Source organism: Hippopotamus amphibius, chromosome 5, assembly GCF_030028045.1.
Source record: "Hippopotamus amphibius kiboko isolate mHipAmp2 chromosome 5, mHipAmp2.hap2, whole genome shotgun sequence".
Lineage (NCBI taxonomy): Eukaryota > Metazoa > Chordata > Mammalia > Artiodactyla > Hippopotamidae > Hippopotamus > Hippopotamus amphibius.
This window is the reverse complement of record NC_080190.1, coordinates 105054713-105074791: the sequence shown is the minus strand read 5'-3', so window position 1 is coordinate 105074791 and position 20079 is coordinate 105054713. Positions and strand designations below refer to the sequence as shown.

The 20079-nt window shown below is 36.5% G+C and overlaps 1 long non-coding RNA gene across 1 annotated transcript in view; it reads left to right on the top strand.

The window, feature by feature from the left end:
• The first annotated feature begins 372 nt into the window (after window positions 1-372).
• The window catches only part of LOC130853568 (uncharacterized), a 60494-nt gene continuing 40787 nt past the window's right edge, over window positions 373-20079 (top strand). The window contains exons 1-3 of the long non-coding RNA XR_009053811.1: window positions 373-478; window positions 836-955; window positions 1359-1497. This is a non-coding gene — a long non-coding RNA (uncharacterized LOC130853568). The remainder of the gene's footprint in view (window positions 479-835; window positions 956-1358; window positions 1498-20079) is intronic.

The following is a 20079-nucleotide window of genomic DNA, read 5'->3' as shown; positions in this document are numbered from 1 at the left end:
TTGACCTTCATCCCTTTTGGTATTCCTGACAGAGATTCCAGGGATTATGTCTGGGCTAGTAGAAGGGATTAACATTTCGTCTTGCTTTATTACTACTTACGTTTAGTGTCTGTGATGATGCAACATGATGATGTGGAGAGATATATTCATGTATACTTTCTCCATTCAAGTAATGACCTATGTTGATTTTAAAAAGAGACAACAGACACAGTGTTCGTTGGAATCCTAAGTGTGAAGTCTGCCAGTAGCATTCTGAATCAATCTTGTGTGAGATATGTGTTAAGACACTTTGAAAATAAAAATCACTATGTCTAATTTTATGTAACTAAAGAATTCTCAACCCACATTTCTCTCTCTCCCTCTCTCATCAATAGAACTAGGAGTAGGAAGAGTAGAGGCCAAAATATATTTGTGATGGAACTTTTCTTTCTGAAGACATGCTATAAAACAAGAAGCATCATTGGAATTCTTTCTGACCGTAAGTTTCCCATGTATAATGAAGGGTACAAAGGTTTGTACTTTTTGCACTTACAAGAACCCCTTGATCTCTGGGCCTTAAAGTTGCACTTAGTTCTAGGTGAATATGACCCCAAACTATTTTACTTATGGCAAAAATGATCATTTAAAGTCACTACTGATCGATACACTTTGGAAAGATACCTATGACCTACTCTTAAAAGGTATAATATCTGCTCCGTTGTCAAACGCAGAAGTTATCTTTCCAGTCTCCCCAGGCATCTTACATTACTGATGAGTGAATGTGATGAGAAGAAAATGGTGATGAAAAATGCTGTTGTTTAAGTTAAAGAAAAATCCTTTAAACTTCTCTACACAGGAGTAAATTATAGGCTTTCAAGCTGAGACAGAACCTGTCAATTTATCAGCTGAAACTGCAATCCATATGGAAGATGGAAAGACCCTTGAGGATTTTGAGTAAAAGTCATCTTCTCATAAGGTGATTCCTTATAATCTTTTTTTTTAACTCTGTCCCCTAACATTGCTAAGGATTTTTCTTTTAGAGGGAGTAGAATTTTTTAAAATTGTATATTACTCTGGGAATCTGTATGTATCAGCTGATTTTACATATTTTTCCTTAAAGAGAGAACAGGATATAAATCTCTATTATTGGAATAAATGAATACCATGCTATTAAATACGGCATTTAAAAATGGAATCCTGGTAACGTTTTTAGGGATGTTTTGTGAGATGATTCACTGTCATGGGTAATTAGGAGCTACAAGGAAAAGAAACAGAAGAGTTGAAAGCATGAGGAGTAATAGATGTGTCTGATTCCCAGCCTAAAAAGGCGAGCAGTGATTCGGCTTTAAGTGGTATTTGACCCTGTGTTTTTCTTTTAGTTATCCTGACATATTTTACGCTGAAGAATACACACATCCATCTTTGCCTTCATGCACCTGGAATCTATCCATGCAGAGCAGATTATACAGTTTAAGAATAACTTATCAGACTATGATTCAGCATTGCTGCAGCTATAAAGTAGGTGGCAAAATTCATTGATTTTGATGAAAACAGATGTAGAAATTGTAATTATTGCAAGTGATTTTTGTCTCAAAGGAGCATGTTTTTGATAGATTAGATACTGCAACAAGTAGAGGCACTGGCTTGATCCTGAAGACTTGCATAAATGCTTAATCTGATAGTGAGTCATAAAACAGCAGTAGCCTATAGTAAGGATGACTTTTCATTAAGTTGAAACGTAAAATGGATCCAGATAAAATATAACCACGGAAAATACCTTGTTCAGTATCAGCAAGGAGGGTCAGAAGTAATATCCAGAACAAATCTCAAATTGAATGACTTACCTTTTATTTTATTTTTTTTGATGACTTACCTTTTAAAGGTTGAAAATGGATTGCATTATTGGTTATCCATATATAAAATAATCTGGGGAGTAAAATTTTTTAAAAATAGCTTTTTAGGACAAGCAAGTGTCACAGTGTTATCAAATGAAGTTGGGATTTGTTCTGTAATCATTATACTAGGACCTTCTATAAACTGGAGATAATTCTTGAATCAAAGGTGGATGGAATGTTAAGGTAGTTTTTCCATAAATGCTTACTGTTCAATCAAAAGAGAATTTGAAAGGTCATAAAGACTAGTTTGTGAAGAACAGAAACTTTAAAGCACTTCTAGGAGAAAGGGCCTATCTTTTTTGGTTATTTGTTTTCTGGACTTTTCTGTTCTTCACCCAAGTATATCCAAATTTAAGTCAATTTTGTATATCAGTACCTTTCACAAAGGAGAAATTTATTATATTAAATAATATGCAGAAAAAGTTTGGGGGATAAAACATATGAATTTCAGAGAATAAGATTTTTTCAATTAATTTAAAATAAATGAATCTGCTAATGCAAATATGTTAACTTTCATCAATATACACTGTTTTTACTCTGATAATCTCCAGTAACTTCTAGTCTGTCCAGCTAAGCATGTTGAGGACAGTGAATTTCTGAATGATTTTGTGTTCTTCAAGATTTGTAGCACAGATTCTAAAGACTATTCACTATGCCTCTAAGACTAGGCATACAGGTGGTATCCAATAGGTACTTCTTGGGGACTGATTCATTAAAAAAGAATTAGTAGAGTGCCTTCTTAGCATTGCTATTATTCCATTAACTTGTGTTATTGTATTGGCAGTAATAAAATGGCATTTTTTATTCTTTAAAAATCAATTTTTTTTTAACAATTCATGTTAGCTCTCTCCATATTTGATGAGAATCAATTTAATATTCCTCCATCCTTGGGAGAGAAGTAATAGGAATGCCATTTAGAAAATCATAAAATTTAGGATAATTCTAATATGATTTTTGAGTTTAGCTTTTGCTTGAGAACAGACCACACAGATGTTAAGGATCCATGAAAACTATTTCTTTCAGTTATTCCTTCTTTCTTTATTCGTTTGGTCAGTGATCAGCTATTTACTAGGCACTTCTGTGGGCCAGGCATACAATAAACATGAGAGTGTTCAAGTAATGCATGAATCCAGAACCACTGTAGAAGAACATGTGCTCTCCAGGACATTGGTGAGGGATCTTAAGAGAACTGAAACAGTAGAGAGGAGTCTCACGCTGTGACACTGGAGCAAGAGGCAAATAAATTGTGTCAAGGTAGATATCTCACGGGTGTGAAGCTCAACAAGCTCATGGAGGGACGTTTGGTTTTTTTTTTTTACATTGCAGTCATCATATTTTCCAGTTTCCAGACCATCACACGAGGTTTATTTTGCCTGAAGTGCTTGTTTCCCCTCTTCTTCCAAATAACTCCGCATCATGCTTGTGTCTCAACCTAAGTTTCATGTCTTCAGGGAGAGCTTCATCGACCCCCTAGCCTAGCTTAGGCTGGTATATGGAAATGTCACCCTTTATTTCTTTTTTCTTTTCAATCTTACTATGATTATTCCACTTCTGAATATTTGATGTCTATTTTTCTTGCTTCACTTTCCTTTTTAAAAAAGACTGTATTAACTAGGATAGCCTAGATTATGTTATAGTAACAATTAACTCTACAATCTCAGGTACATAATACAATGAAGATGTGTTTCTTGCTTGTGCTTTGTTTTTAGTGCAGGTCAGAAATGGGTTCAACTTTGCACAATCATTCAGAGGCTCAGGACAGTCGAGGCAGACTCCACCAAATACTGCAGATGAACCTACTAGAAGGGTGTTGTAGTTTATTTTGTTGTTGTTTAATTTGTTTGTTTAGTTTATTTGTTTTGTTTGTTTGCTTGATTGTTTTTGGTTACTTGATCGAGGCACTAGCTCAGGGTCTTGTCATTATCCACTGGCTGGATCTAGTCACATAGTCCTGCCAGCTGGAATGGTATTGAGAAATGCAGTTCTCCTTGTGCCCTGAAGGGAGAAGAACCTGATATTGGTGAGTGAAGATAATCATCTTTGAATTGAAACCCCTAAAAAAAAAACAATGGTGAGAATAAAATGATGTCCCAAAATTAGGACCAAAATTGAGAAAGAATTTTTAGCTATTCTAATTAGCTTTGGTCCAATTATACCATGTACTACTAAAAGGATTTGCCTTGGGGATTGCTAATTCATTTCCAGCAGTTATTGAGTAATTGTTTGGTGTAGAAGCAGGTTAAGGGAAATTGAGAGGGGCAAGCATAATCCCTTTCCTAAATAAGGAAATGGAGTTCATAAACTATAAACTGATGGACTATTGCAGGGGTTGTTTGCAGAAAGTTGCGGAAGCTGTGGTCCACAGACAGGTGCTTGCCTGCAGAACATTACTGCTCCAAAAGAGAAGTACAGGGAATAGAGAGTAAACATTTAGAAACTTTTGTAGACATTTGTCAGAGAGTTTTACATCTATAGAATCTAATAATAATTTTAAAATATTTTTAAATATTAAAATTTTTTAAAAATGCATTTGTATTTTGTGTCTTTGCTTTTTATGTTATTTCATTTTTCTAGCAAATCACTTTTATTGTATTTTGCAAAAGTTTCAATCCATGATAGACAGAAAAATTTAAAAAAAAGCACTGGTTCATTGCCACAGATGGTTTGTGAAGCACTGGTTTGAGCATTTACTGAAGGATATGAAGGAAAGTAATCACTGGGAATTAGCCTTTGTTGATACACTAGGATAAGCAACTAATATCAGTCTACACATTTTTTTCTTTTCAATGGCTGGTCTAGTAATGTTGGAGAAACACAGAACATTTAGTGTACATGGATTTTGACACATTGACAAGTTTCTCACCTTTGTGGAAAAGTCTTTAAAATATGGGCTAAGTACCAACTTTATTAAGTAGGTTATCAGTTAAGCTATCCCAACAAGGAGCTCTGGTTTACAAATTAGTGTCCACCTCTCCAGTTGCCTCTGCACTCTTCCTGGACACTACTTTACCTTCGATGGTGCATCCAGGTCCTCTCTGCATTTGTAATCCCTATTTTTCAGTGGTACCTTTGCATCAGGTCTGAGATATGGAGAATGGGAAATCAAACAAAATAACTTTTAACATTTAAAGGAAAAGATGGGAGACACTTACATAAAGCATACATAATAAAGCATATATATTTCAATGGACAGAGTTAACTGTGTAACTTGACTATCAAAATAATGAAAGCAATTATTAGATTGACTTATTAGGAAATTTATTGACCTGTCTATCAATTTATATTCCACTTTCTGCCAAACTGGATTAAGTTGGTTTACTCTCCATAGATCTTTAAAAATATCAAATAAACTATTAAGGTAGGTTCAATACATTTTATTACATATTGTAGTATTGTAGGAGGTAGGTCTAAAATTTGTTACTGAGCTATCTAGTGACCAGAACAAAGAGAGAAGTAAGAATTATGATAAAAGTAAAGTGATTTTTTTCAGGAAAAACCAAACCTTTTCCCAAAAGCCATACTTTTCAGCATTCCCACAGAAAGGAAATCGTGTGATATTTCCAATGTCCACTAACAAATATGTAAAATAAATATAATATTGAGTTTATATGTCTTTTTCTTGCTGTAGCTCTTTGGTAGTCTGGCTTGATCAAAATGTAACAAAACACATCTAAGGTAGGTTCTCAAGTTTTAGGTTGCCTACCGATTGTCTGGGGAGAGTCTGACTCAGCAGATCAAGGGTGGGGTTCAGGAAGCATCTCAGTTGATTCCGGTGCCCATGGTCCAGAGACTGCAGTGTGAGAAACAGTAATCTAGAGGAGTCCTTGGCAATTTCCTGTGTGGTGGTTTATCACAGTTGAGCCTTAGATAAGAATGGCTGGTATTTGTGATTCTGCTATTTGGCAAGAATCTGGATTGCAGAAATCAAACCTTGCTAATTCGGGAGGCAGCCATGTAAGATTTGACCTTAAATGCTTTCAGTTAAATGTCCTTAAAAAAAAAAACAAAACCCAGTTTTACCCTCCAATGTATTTCTCCGGGCTCTCTGCAATGAATAAATACCATAAGTGTAGGATTCTTATGAAAGTGAGAGAACCTATGCAGAAAAATTCCCATGGAAAACACTGATATGAAGGATTGCCTGAGGAGTTTCCCAGGTAATATGGAAGATTTAAAATATTATCTTAAAGGTCAAAATGACAAATGCCTACTACTTAACCATTTAAAAATGAAGTTATATGCTTTACATTGGATTATTTAGAATATATAGGAGTCTTTTATTTATTCTGTAGCATAGCTATATTGTGCAAGAAGTAAATGGGCTAGTGTCTCTTTTTTTAAGCTGTAGTTCAAAGTAATATGTTTGATAATAGAAAAATAAGTCATGTGTTTTGAAGATTTTCGCTCCTTTGGCTGACCTAGCAGTACATGGCAGGGGGTGGGTACTAAATTTCTTAGAATTTGTGTTATTGATCCCGAGAGGATGTTTGAACTAACCTCAAAAGAAAAACATCAGTCACCGTCTTACAAGTTAGGCAGTATTAAGAATCATAGGATAAGATGAAAAGAGTATGCTTTGCGCAAAAGAAAATCTCTTGAAAGATATTCTGAAAAGTTACATAAAAAAGTATAGATTTCCTAGATAGTGGCATTTCTTTCAATTTTATTTATAAATATGAAATCAAATAATCCTAAATCCAAGTTGACTCAAGTTTTTAAGCCTCTTGCACGTGGGCCTATTAACTCTACCTTTTCTAAAAGTTGCTTTATTTTATCAAACACGTTAGCACAACACTAAAATCAGTGTATTAAATGTGGGAATTTTTTTTTCTTTATATAAATGTGCTGTCCAAATTATGGTGATTCTTGAAGCACTATACATTTTTGACATGGAGTGCAAAATAAAAATCTTGCTTTATGGTGATAGAGATGGATAGTTTTTGTCCATGGAATCAAAGCATCTTCGAGACAGCAAATCTTTTCACCCTCCTTCTCTGTTGCCTGTTAAACACGTGTAAACACATTACCAGCAGCAGCAGTAGCTGTGCCTCCAGGCAGAAATCCTTCTTACAATATTTCTTCCAGGTTTCATCTACCCTTTGACTGGAAGTTTTCAAGATAAACTTTCAACATTTTATATTATGTCCACTCTCTTGCTATACGTGTCTAATTGTTGAAAAGTTCTGAGGGCAAATTTTGCCTTCCTGTAACTTTCCTCCTTACACTTGGGTATGACCCAATAAATATGCACCTAAATTCACATGTTCAGTTGTTTGAAGGCATCTCTCATTCTCCCTCAAGTCCTTCCTGCAGGCAGAACATTCCCGTTATCTCAAATATTTTCTACACTAAAGAGTTAGCAGATGCGTACTGACTTGTGTATTTGCTTTTCTCCTTTATTGGGTCATTTGCTGATTGTGGACAGGGACAGGGTCATTTTTATATTTCTATTTCCAATTACAGAATAATGTCTAGAACAGATTAGACAATTAAAAACTTACATCCAGAAGTTTTATTAGAAGAATGAGTCACCGCTGAATTCCCTATAGTTTTTCAATATTCCCTTTAAAAATAGTACCAAAAACTGAACATGGTGCTCTTAAGATTACTGATCATTTTGAATGCAGAATGATTATCACATTTTAGAACTTGGATAATCTGGGTTTTAAACAATATTGGATATAGGTTTCTTTTTGTCATATCACTCTGATATAATTATTCTATTATCACTGATAATACTGTGATTGTAGTCAAATAAAGTAGGATTGCTTTTCAATTGGCTGTTTAATTAGCCATTGTCTCCCAATCTATGTGAATGTAATTGATTTAATCTAAATCTAGGACCTTAAATGACTGTTTTATGAAAAAATTTAGTGCTGCAATCAAATTTATTTTTCCTGACTCTGTGTAGTGAATAAATTTGGTAAACTTGCCTTTAATATATCCTCCCAATTTAAAGGACATTAAGTCACTAGAAACTTGTTGCAAATTTTCACCAGTCTGTAAATCAACATATTTTAGTGATAATGGTCTTTCCACCTAACTCTGCTATTAACTAGAGAGTTCTTTTGTTCCCTACAGTTATTTCAGGGAAGGCTTTGTCAAAAGATCTGTTAAATCAGTATATACTCTTTTAAAAAGTGATATTCCAAACGATCTGTCATATAATTCTGTCAAATAAAGGAGATCTGGGACTGGGCTGTTTCTGGAGATAACTGCTTTCTAAGTGTTCATACATTACTTTAGAATTCTTTTATGGACCCATGCCATTAGTATGTTCTTTGGATAATTTTCTCCTTTTTGAAAAACCACTGACAATATCTGTCTTTAATTTTTGGAATCTTTTACATAACCTGGGATTCCTTCCTCCTCTGCCTGCCTTCCTCCCACCCCCCTCAAGATTCCAGGGCAGAGACATTCTAAATCTTGTCAGAATTCTCTCTATTGGGTGACATGAAACATGAAATTGTCAACAAGGAAAATCTAGAACTTACCAGCTGTTATGGATTTAGAAAAAAATAACCTTACCAGATACCATTATACTTGAAGTTCTTTATACCTCCCCTATTTTGTCATCTATGCAGTTTTAAAATCCATAACTTTGGTATGGCTAGGTACTCTGCAGGCCATATCCCTAAAGATGTTTCTTTTACTCTTTCTTCCTAATTTTACCTATTGGTTTCCAGTTGTGTTTCTGCTCTTAGGTCTGTGGATTTCTATATAGGTACTTTTCCTTTGATTTCCTCCTCGTTGCTATCTGTGTCATAGATCCACTACTTTTTCCAGACACATGTTCCATCTGCCACCAGTTTTCACTGGCATCCATGAGATCAACTTATTTCTTTAGGTTATATTTTAAATTTTAATGTATGAGACACCCACATTCCAAACTGTTGTAGATACAGACCCTAACCAAACCCATAAGGCCTTGTTTTATTACTGAACTCTTTCCCTGGGAATTATTTAACATCACTTCCATCATTATTATTTTTATGTCGAATTTGTTTTTCATAGTGTAAGTTGAATCTTTTGATCCGGGAATTTTCTCCGCTCCTGCATGTCATGAACGCTTTCTTTATCATAGCAGGAAATACTCATTACAAACTTTTTTTAGATTTCCAACATTTTCCAATAGTCCATGATTTAGGAATCATAAACCTTGGTCTAGAAAAAACAAATCTTGGTCATCTCTTAAGTAGTCAGATGTTTACTCTCTGTATTTTTTTTTTAACTTTAAATTCTACAGTCATACTTTTCAACTGGCAGAAAATGTAAAATCCCTAGATATGCCTACACATCTGTATTAGTTATCTATTTCTGTGATACGAATTAGCCCAAAACACAGCAGCTTAAAAGAATGAGAATTTATTATCTCACAGATTCTGAGGGTCAGGAATTTGGAGCAACTTAGTTGGGGTTCTGCATCTGGGTCTGTCAAAAGGTTGCAGCCAACCTGTAGGCTGGGTTGCAATTATCTTAAGGCTCTACTAGGGCTGCAAAGTGACTTCAAAACCCACTCAAGTGATTGTTGGGAAGCCTTGGTTCTGGCTAGCTTTTAGTGGGAGATTTCAAAGAGAGAGAGAGAGAGAGAAGGAGAGCATGAGGGAGAGAGTGCCCAAGATGGAAGCAGCCGTCATCTATAAACTTATCTCAGAAGTGACATGTCATTATTTCTGCATATTCTGTTGGTCACACAGAGCACCCCTGTACAAGGTGAATGGGGACCACAGGAGGGTGTGAGAAGCAGGAGGTGCAGATCATTGGGGGCGGCTTGAAGACTAGCTGCTGCAATGTCTTTCAGTTTCCCATCCAAGCCTTCAAATGGAAGCATTCTAGGTTTCTTCTGAAGAAATTAGTAATTCCCATGAACATTAATTAAGTAATGGTAGTGGATTAAGACCTATGGTTAACTTTAGATAAATTATCATTATATTAGCATACTCTGATTAGCTGTATCATGTGTTTCAGATGATGGTCTAAATTTCTGCACCATACTTTCCAAGTTATTTCATTTCCTAGTTTTCAAAGAATAAGGAGAAGAATCGCACTTGTTAAATATAGAGAATAGCCACATGGAAGATTAACTCTTCTATATATGGTCTTTACCATGTTTAATTCTAGTTCAGAAATTTAACTATATGGAAATATGTAAAATGGTATATGATATAGTGGAGTTAGGTAGCAATGTGTGACGATAAAGGGGGTGTGGAGGCACAAAGGCCATGAATTCATTTTAGTTTTCAAATTGTGCAAAGCAGTGTGCTCAGCAGGGGAGAGGAGATGATACGATATTCTGCTTATCTTCAAGGAGGTTAAAGTAATTATTAATTTCAGAACAGACTTGAGCTTTGACCATCATTCCATTTTCCCATACCTACTAGCTTCAGGGTGGATATCCTGTCTGTTAGGTGTGTTGCGAAAACCAGTGAGATGATTCTTAGAGTGTTGTGATCTAGTAAAAAGGAATGTGTTATATAAATGCCTTATTAAAAGTGAAAGAGCCTGTCACAGGCACCGTAATTATCAGATGTCTCTGCACAAATTGTGTATTTTCCCCTCCTGTAACATAAGTATTAAAGTTTCTAATACAATCACAGCTGTGATGAGGCTTTTCTTACAAATATGAACCTAAGTGGCAACATGGAAGTAATTCTCTAATTAATTCAAAATAGAGCCAAACCCTTTCTTCTAATTATTTGGCAAATGGAATCACTCTATATTTCTTCTGGGGGAATTAGTATTTCAGGCAAAAGTGATTTTTGGCTTGCGGAGCCTTAAATAATTTTCAAATATTTAAAATACTTTGGAGTAAAATAACACTATCCTTTTGAGAAATAAGAGAGTGAAATTAAAAGCTTTTAAGTTCATACAATAATACTGTATATGAGTAAAGAATCCAGGTTAATGTTTTTGTTCTACATCGTATCACTACTACAATGTCTAATTTCAGCCCAAATCTTGACATTATATGGAGAAAAATCCTCACTCCAAAGTGGACTCTCATCTATAGTTTTTAAAATGAAATCTTTTATTTCGTTTGGGGGGGGGTCTTTCATACTGTCTATCGTTAGATGCAATAGGCAAGCCACACAAAAAGTATATACACCGGCATCCCTCTCCACAGATGCATTGGGAATGCACGGAAGGACACAGTCATTCCCACAGAGAACCAGCTGAACACCAGCAGACGGCCTCGGACACCGGAAAGGGCTGCGGAGAACCTGACATAGCCGGTAGGGAGGCATCCACGAGGGCTCAAAGAGGGTGAAGCGGCGGAGCTGTGGCAGACGGGAGGGAGTGAGAAACATACGGAGGGTCCGCAGCGCAGCTCAGCGTTCCCGGACCGAGACATCGATCCGCGGCTGAACGGAGGGTCCAGGAGCGGGAGCGTGGGAACCGGAGAGCGGGTTCGGGGGAGAAACATTGTTGCCGGTAGGGTGACGGACCGAGAGGACAGGAGGGAGGAGGTCCGCGGAGAGGAGTGCCGATCCCTGAGAGCTGCCCGGCCATGATGGTGGCTGGAGGCTGCAGGCTCCCGGGCGGCGGGGAGGAGCCGCGCGCATAGCCTCTCTCTCTCTTTCTGCGCCTCTGCAACAGGCAGCGGAGAGACGCCCTGCGGGGCCACATAAGGCGCTCAGGGATAACAAGCACCCTCAGGCGCTCGGGCGGGGCTAGATTAAAACTCCTTGCAACGCCAGCAGCAGGGAGGCTGCCGAGAGAAAAAAAAAAAAAAAAAACCAGCATAAAAAAAAAGAAAAAACCCCGAGAGAGGCCCAACTCTAAGACTTTCTGTGTACGCCTGAGCCACCAGCGCCCTCTGCAACAGGCACCTCCAAGCCTGACTGAAGCAACAGTGCGCCACTGCTCACTCCCTCCCAGGAGAAGGAGCCACTATTGCACCCTCTCCCTCCCCACACACCGAGGCTTACAGACGAACAATAAAGGAACCTCTGCTGGTCACAGAATAACGCAAAAAAAAAAAAACCCAAGGCAAGGAAAAGGACACTTACAGCTGAGACGCTAAGGAAACAGAAATAGTAGTATCAATACCTATTGAACTGGTCCATTCGGGGATCAGTTCTGGATTTTTTTTTTTTCCTTTCTCTCTTTTTTTTTTTTTTTTTTTTTTTTTGATTTATTAAATACGATCTTAGCCCTAAGGGATCTACAAGTTTTACAACATAATTTTATAAGGATATTTTTTACTCTTTTTTTTTTTTTTTTTTTTTTTTTTTGCCTTTTAAAATACTTCTATATCTAGCTAAGTTTTTGGTAGTACGGACAAAATATCTTTCATACTTTCCTTTCATCCCTTTCTTTTATACACTTCTATTCCTTTCTTTTTCTTTGCATATTTCCAACCACATTACGCTCTTCTGTTCCCCTTTCTTCCAGCCATTTTAAGTGTATTTTATCTTAACATACTTATAAGCAACACTATCGGTCTGCTCAGACTCCTTGCTCTATTCTCCAGATGATGCACTGTCTTGGTATTAATATTAGGCTTTTGTCTTTATCTTAGTTCTTAGTACAGTTGTCTAATTACATTCTGAGAATCTCCATTCTCTCTGGTGGTACTCCAGCTCATTTCTATATTTGATCCTAGCTTACAAAATCTCCCTGGATTGATGTTTGTATGTGTAGGGTGTTATTTGTTGTTTGTTTGCTTTTGCTTTTGTCTCTGATTTGTTCTGTTTCAGTTGTCAATTTCTGCTGGGTTTCTCTCTGAATATCTGATAGCACACTGGGGTTCTGTCAGGTCTTTCTAGAGCCTTATGTCCTAACGGATTCAATAATTGTGTGTCTTATACATGTATGTGTTTCCTAGACTGAATATTCATCTAATCCAATACTTGGACATTAGTCTGAGGCTTGGACAGTCTTCTGTAAACACCTCTATCACCAGGACAAGCAACCCCAAAAGCTTGGACAACCATGAGGAAACAAAGAAACACCATGCAGGCAAAGGAGCAGGAAAAAAACCCACAAGACCAAATAAATGAGGAGGAAATAGGAAAAATGCCTGAAAAAGAATTTAGAGTAATGATAGTAAAAATGATACAAAATCTCGATAACAAATTAGAGAAAGTACAAGAAACAGTTCATAAGAACTCAGAAAAACAAACAGCAATGGATAACAAAATAACTGAAATTAAAAATACTCTAGATGCTCTAACCAGCAGAATGACTGAGGCAGAAGAACGAATAAGTGAGTTGGAAGATAGAATGGAAGAAATAAACGCCACAGAGCAGGAAAAAGATAAAAAAATAAAAAGACTAGAAGACAGCCTCAGAGACCTCAGTGATAACCTTAAACGTACCAACATTCGAATTATAGGCATCCCAGAAGAAGAAGAAAACAAGAAAGGGTCTGTGAAAATATTTGAAGAGGTTCTAGTGGAAAACTTCCCCAACATGGGAAAGGAAATAATGAACCAAGTCCAAGAAGCACAGAGAGTCCCATACAGAATAAACCCAAGGAGAAATACACCAAGACACATATTAATCAAACTAACGACAATTCAACACAAAGAAAAAATATTAAAAGCAGCAAGAGAAAAGCAACAAACAACATATAAGGGAAAACCCATCAGGATAACAGCTGACCTTTCTACAGAAACTCTGCAGGCCAGAAGGGAATGGCAGGATATCCTGAAAGTCCTGAAAGAGAGAAACCTACAGCCAAGAATACTTTACCCAGCAAGAATCTCATTCAGATTTGAGGGAGAAATCAAAAGCTTTCCAGACAAGCAAAAGTGAAGAGAATTCAGCACCACCAAACCAGCCTTACAACAAGTGCTAAAGGAACTTCTCTAAGTAGGAAACACAAGAAAAGGAAAACACCTACAAATACAAACCCAAAACAATTAAGAAAATGGTAATTGGAACACACATGTCAATAATCACTTTAAATGTCAATGGATTAAATGCTCCAACCAAAAGACACAGACTGGCTGAATGGATACAAAAACAAGACCCTTCTATATGCTGCCTACAAGAAACCCACTTCAGACCAAGGGATACATATAGACTGAAAGTGAAGGGATGGAAAAAGATATTCCATGCAAATGGAAGTCAAAAGAAAGCTGGAGTAGCAATACTCATATCAGACAAATTAGACTTGAAAGTAAAGACTATTAAAAGAGACAAGGAAGGGCACTACATAATGATCAAGGGATCCATCCAAGAAGAACATATCACAATGGTAAATATCTATGCCCCCAATATAGGAGCACCTCAATACATAAGGCAAATGCTAACAGCTATAAAAGGGGACATCGACAGTAACACAATTATAGTGGGAGACTTGAACACCCCACTTACATCAATGGACAGATCATCCAAACAGAAAATAAATAAAGACACACAAGCTTTAAATGACACATTAGACCATCTCGACTTAATTGATATTTATAGGACATTCCATCCAAAAACGACAGACTACACTTTCTTCTCAAGTGCACACGGAACATTTTCCAGGATAGATCACATCTTGGGTCACAAATCAAACCTCAGCAAATTCAAGAAAATTGAAATCATATCAAGCATCTTCTCAGACCACAACGCCATGAGACTAGATATCAATTACAGGAAAAAAACTGCAAAAAAGACAAACACATGGAGGCTAAACAATTCACTATTAAACAACCAAGGAATCACTACAGAAATCAAAGAGGAAATCAAAAAGTATCTAGAAACAAATGACAACGAAAACACAACAACCCAAAACCTATGGGACGCAGCAAAAGCAGTTCTAAGAGGGAAGTTTATAGCAATACAGTCCTACCTTAAGAAACAAGAAAATGATCGAATAAACAACCTAACCTTACACCTCAAACAACTAGAGAAAGAAGAACAAAGAAACCCCAAAGTGAGCAGAAGGAAAGAAATCGTAAAGATCAGAGCAGAAATAAATGAAAAAGAAAGGAAAGAAACCATAAGAAAAATAAATAAAACTAAAAGCTGGTTCTTTGAGAAGATTAACAAAATTGATAAACCATTAGCCAGACTCATCAAGAAAAAAAGGGAGAAGATGCAAATCAACAGAATTAGAAATGAAAAAGGAGAAGTCACAACGGACACCTCAGAAATACAAAACATCATGAGAGACTACTACAAGCAACTATATGCCAATCAATTGGATAACCTGGAAGAAATGGATACATTCTTAGAAAAATACAATCTTCCAAGACTGAACCAGGAAGAAATAGAAACCATGAACAGACCAATCACAAGTACAGAAATTGAGGCAGTGATTAAAAATCTCCCAACACACAAAAGCCCAGGACCAGATGGATTCACAGGCGAATTCTATCAAACATTTCGAGAAGAGTTAACACCTATCCTTCTCAAACTCTTCCAAAATATTGCAGAAGGCGGAGCACTCCCAAACTCATTCTATGAGGCTACCATCACCCTGATACCAAAACCAGGCAAAGATGTCACAAAAAAAGAAAACTACAGACCAATATCACTGATGAATATAGATGCAAAAATCCTCAACAAAATACTAGCTAACAGACTGCAACAGCACATTAAAAAAATCATACACCACGATCAAGTGGGGTTTATCCCTGGGATGCAAGGATTCTTCAATATACGCAAATCAATCAACGTGATACATCATATCAACAACTTGAAGGATAAAAACCATATGATCATCTCAATAGATGCAGAAAAAGCTTTTGACAAAGTTCAACATCCATTTATGATAAAAGCTCTCCAGAAAATGGGCATAGAAGGAAATTACCTCAACATCATAAAAGCCATATATGACAAACCAAAAGCCAACATTGTTCTCAATGGAGAAAAACTGGAAGAATTCCCTCTAAGAACAGGAACAAGACAAGGGTGTCCACTCTCACCACTGTTATTCAACATAGTTTTGGAAGTGTTAGCCACAGCAATCAGAGAAGAAAAAGAAATTAAAGGAATCCAAATTGGAAAAGAAGAAGTAAAATTATCACTCTTTGCAGATGACATGATACTATATATAGAAAACCCTAAAGACTCTACCAGAAAACTGCTAGCACTCATTGATGAGTTTAGTAAAGTAGCAGGATACAAAATTAATGCACAGAAATCTCTTGCATTCCTATACACTAACAACGGAAGAGCAGAAAGAGAAATTAAGGAAACTCTCCCATTCACCATTGCAACCAAAAGAATCAAATACCTAGGAATAAACCTGCCTAAGGAGGCAAAAGATCTGTATGCAGAAAACTTTAAGACATTGATGAAAGAAATCAAAGATGACATAAACAGATGGAGGGATATACCATGTTCCTGGATTGGAAGAATCAACATCGTGAAAATGACTGTACTACCCAAAGCAATTTACAGATTTAATGCAATCCCGATCAGATTGCCAATGGCATTTTTCACAGAACTAGAGCAAGAAATCTTACGATTTGTATGGAAACGCAAAAGACCCCGAATAGCCAAAGCAATCTTGAGAAGGAAAAATGGAGTTGGTGGAATCAGGCTTCCTGACTTCAAACTATACTACAAGGCCATAGTGATCAAGACAGTATGGTACTGGCACAAAAATAGAAAGGAAGATCAATGGAACAGAATAGAGAACTCAGAAGTAAGCCCAAACACATATGGGCACCTTATCTTTGACAAAGGAGGCACGAGTATACAATGGAAAAAAGACAGCCTCTTCAATAAGTGGTGCTGGGAAAATTGGACAGCAACATGTAAAAGAATGAAATTAGAACACTTCCTAACACCATACACAAAAATAAACTCCAAATGGATTAAAGACCTACATATAAGGCCAGACACTATCAAACTCCTAGAGGAAAACATAGGCAGAACACTCTTTGACATACATCAAAGCAACATCCTTTTTGACCCACCTCCTAGAATCAGGGAAATAAAATCAAGAATAAATGAATGGGACCTCATGAAACTTAAAAGCTTTTGCACAGCGAAAGAAACCATAAACAAGACTAAAAGGCAACCCTCAGAATGGGAAAAAATAATTGCCTATGAAACAACGGACAAAGGATTAACCTCCAAAATATACAAGCAGCTCATGAAGCTTCATACCAAAAAAGCAAATAACCCAATCTACAAATGGGCAGAAGACCTAAATAGACATTTCTCCAAAGAAGACATACAGATGGCCAACAAACACATGAAAAGATGCTCCACATCACTAATCATCAGAGAAATGCAAGTCAAAGCCACAATGAGGTATCACCTCACACCAATCAGAATGGCCATCATCACAAAGTCTGGAAACAACAAATGTTGGAGAGGGTGTGGAGAAAAGGGAACTCTCCTGCACTGTTGGTGGGAATGTAAGTTGGTACAGCCACTATGGAAAACAATTTGGAGGTTCCTTCAAAAACTACAAATAGAACTACCATATGATCCAGTAATCCCACTCCTGGGCATATACCCAAAGAAAACCATAATCCCAAAAGAAACTTGTACCATCATGTTTATTGCAGCACTCTTTACAATAGCCAGGACATGGAAGCAACCTAAATGCCCATCAACAAATGAATGGATACAGAAGATGTGGCATATATATACAATGGAATATTACTCAGCTATAAAAAGGGATGAGATGGAGCTATATGTAATGAGGTGGATAGAACTACAATCTGTCATACAGAGTGAAGTAAGTCAGAAAGAGAAAGACAAATATTGCATGCTAACTCACATATACGGAATCTAAAAATGGTACTGATGAACTCAGTGACAAGAACAGGGAAGCAGATACAGGGAATGGACTGGAGAACTCGAGGTATGGGAGGGGGCGGGGGGTGAAGGGGAAACTGAGAAGAAGCGGGAGAGTAGTACAGACATATATATACTACCAACTGTAAAATAGTCAGTGGGAAGTTGTTGTATAACAAAGGGAGTCCAACTCGAGGATGGAAGATGCCTTAGAGGACTGGGGCAGGGAGGGTGGGGGGGAATCGAGGTGGGGGCGTCAAGGAAGGGAGGGAATATGGGGATATGTGTATAAAAACAGTTGATTGAACCTGGTGTACCCCCCAAAAAAATAAAATAAAATAATAAAAAAAAAAAAAAAAAAAAAAAAAAAAAAAGTATATACACCAAGCCAGAATGATACAACATGTTGCAGGCTTGAATTAACATTAAAGGAAAAATAAATTAAATTTAGCTACAATCAAGCTTATTAACTAAGAAATAATTTGTTTAATTTTTAGTGTATTTTTTTATTTTTTATTTTTTAACATCTTTATTGGATTATAATTGCTTTACAATGTTGCGTTAGTTTCTGCGGTACAGCAAAGTGAATCAGCTATAGGTATACATATATCTCCTCCCTCTTGAGCCTCCCTCCCATCTTCCCCATCCTATCCCTCTAGGTTGTCACAAAGCACGGAGCTGGTCTCCCTGTACTATACAGCAGCTTCCCACTAGCTATCTATTCTACACATGGTAGTGTATATATGTCAATGCTACTCTCTCAATTCCTCCCAGCTTCCCCTCCTCTCCCCCGCCCCTGTGTCCACAAGTCCTTTCTCTATGTCTATTAATATATTATTCTCCTTCCTCTGGAATTGGAGTGCATTGTACAGTCAGGCCATTTGGGTTTTTGCTATGCTAAACTCAACCTGAGAACCCAAACTGCAGGATCCTTATTGTCTGTCAGTAGACCTGATTAATTCACAAATGCTTGTTATTTATAATACAGGAAAATATGAGATAATCAGCTTGTACAAATTCTTTCTTGCAGTGCTGTATCTTTGAATTCTGAACTCTCAAGGAGTAATTTCTGAAAGTGTCTCCTGGTATTTTGTTATTTGCAAATTATGGCTGTATTACTTTAAGAAAATTCAATATCTGGAGATTATTATTTACCAGATACATGGAGGAGAAAAAATTGTTACTATTTGTACTATAAAAAGATTCTGTTTTACAAAATGATGCACTGCATGATTCCTATAAATAGGGAGCTTCTCCAGTGCATTTAAGAATGTGAATTGAATAACAGAAATGTGATGTATACAGAATTTTCCAGTCAAACATTTACAGTGGAACAAAAAAAAGAAAAAAAAGATTTTTTAAAAGTATAAAATTGTTTCTGATTAATTTGTGTTCAGGAAGACTTTAAAGCATTTAACAAAAATCACAATCTGTCTTTGGGAATCTGTTGATTTTTTTCACCAGTAATTTTATTTAGCTTTCACCAGTCAGTGTGATCAAATTTAGCTTTCAGTTCATCTAGGGCTTACTAAATCTCTCTGAATTATATCAGTCAAGATGCTAAATGAGGATATAGAACATCTATGATCTTCTAATGCATCGGTTGCCATGGAAGCTGCTCTTCTGGCCTGATTTGATCAATTTTTTTCAAGCAAGTATTTTGATAAATCTTTCCAAAGGGAAAATGTCATAATGTTCTTATACCAAATTGAAAGAACCAAATTGTGTTTCTTTAAATTCATAATAGTCTCTTTCTAATAACCATGATATTTTGGTCATTGTATTTACCTTCAGCAGATACTAAGCCTTGAGTCTGTGTATTTTTAGAAGTGTGCCACTAAAATTCTTTCTACTTTTAACTTCCTTTTTTTCTGTGTTTATCAAAGAGAAGAGCTAAACAATCCAAATATTTTCGATATAAATATTGGTGATGTTTTCCTTGAGAAACAGTGGCTAATTGCGTTACGGTTAATGAAACATTTAGGTAAAATAACTCTTACAGCCAACCACCACTGTGATCAAAAGCGTTCATTAAATGCTGTATTTGCATATTAGATTTATCGCAATTAGCAGAACTGGGAACCTTACTCAGAATCTTTTGACCACTTAGTCCTGATAAGCTGCTTCCTGAAATGAAATGGAACAGGAAAGAAAATATGCCATGCTCTGAAATGTTACGTGCAGGAAGGGACTTTTTCAGTTTCCCTAAACCAATCTCAAACTCTAGGCAGCACTTTTATTTTATGATTACAGACATAAGATCCAGTGTGTATTTGCATAGTTAACTTTAATGCTGCATGAAAAATAGGGGCATCATGAAATTAATTAGGACATTTACTTTCAGCCATGAGGAAGAAAACAGGTTACTCTCTAACAATTGCAGGCCAGACTTTAGGTGGCAGTGTGTAGCAAGGAGAGGCTGGTTGTGATCTTTAACAACAAAAAGTAAAAAGAAAAAAAGAGATCCGTTTCTTGTCAGAAATGTCTTCTTGCATCTTCTTGCATCTCT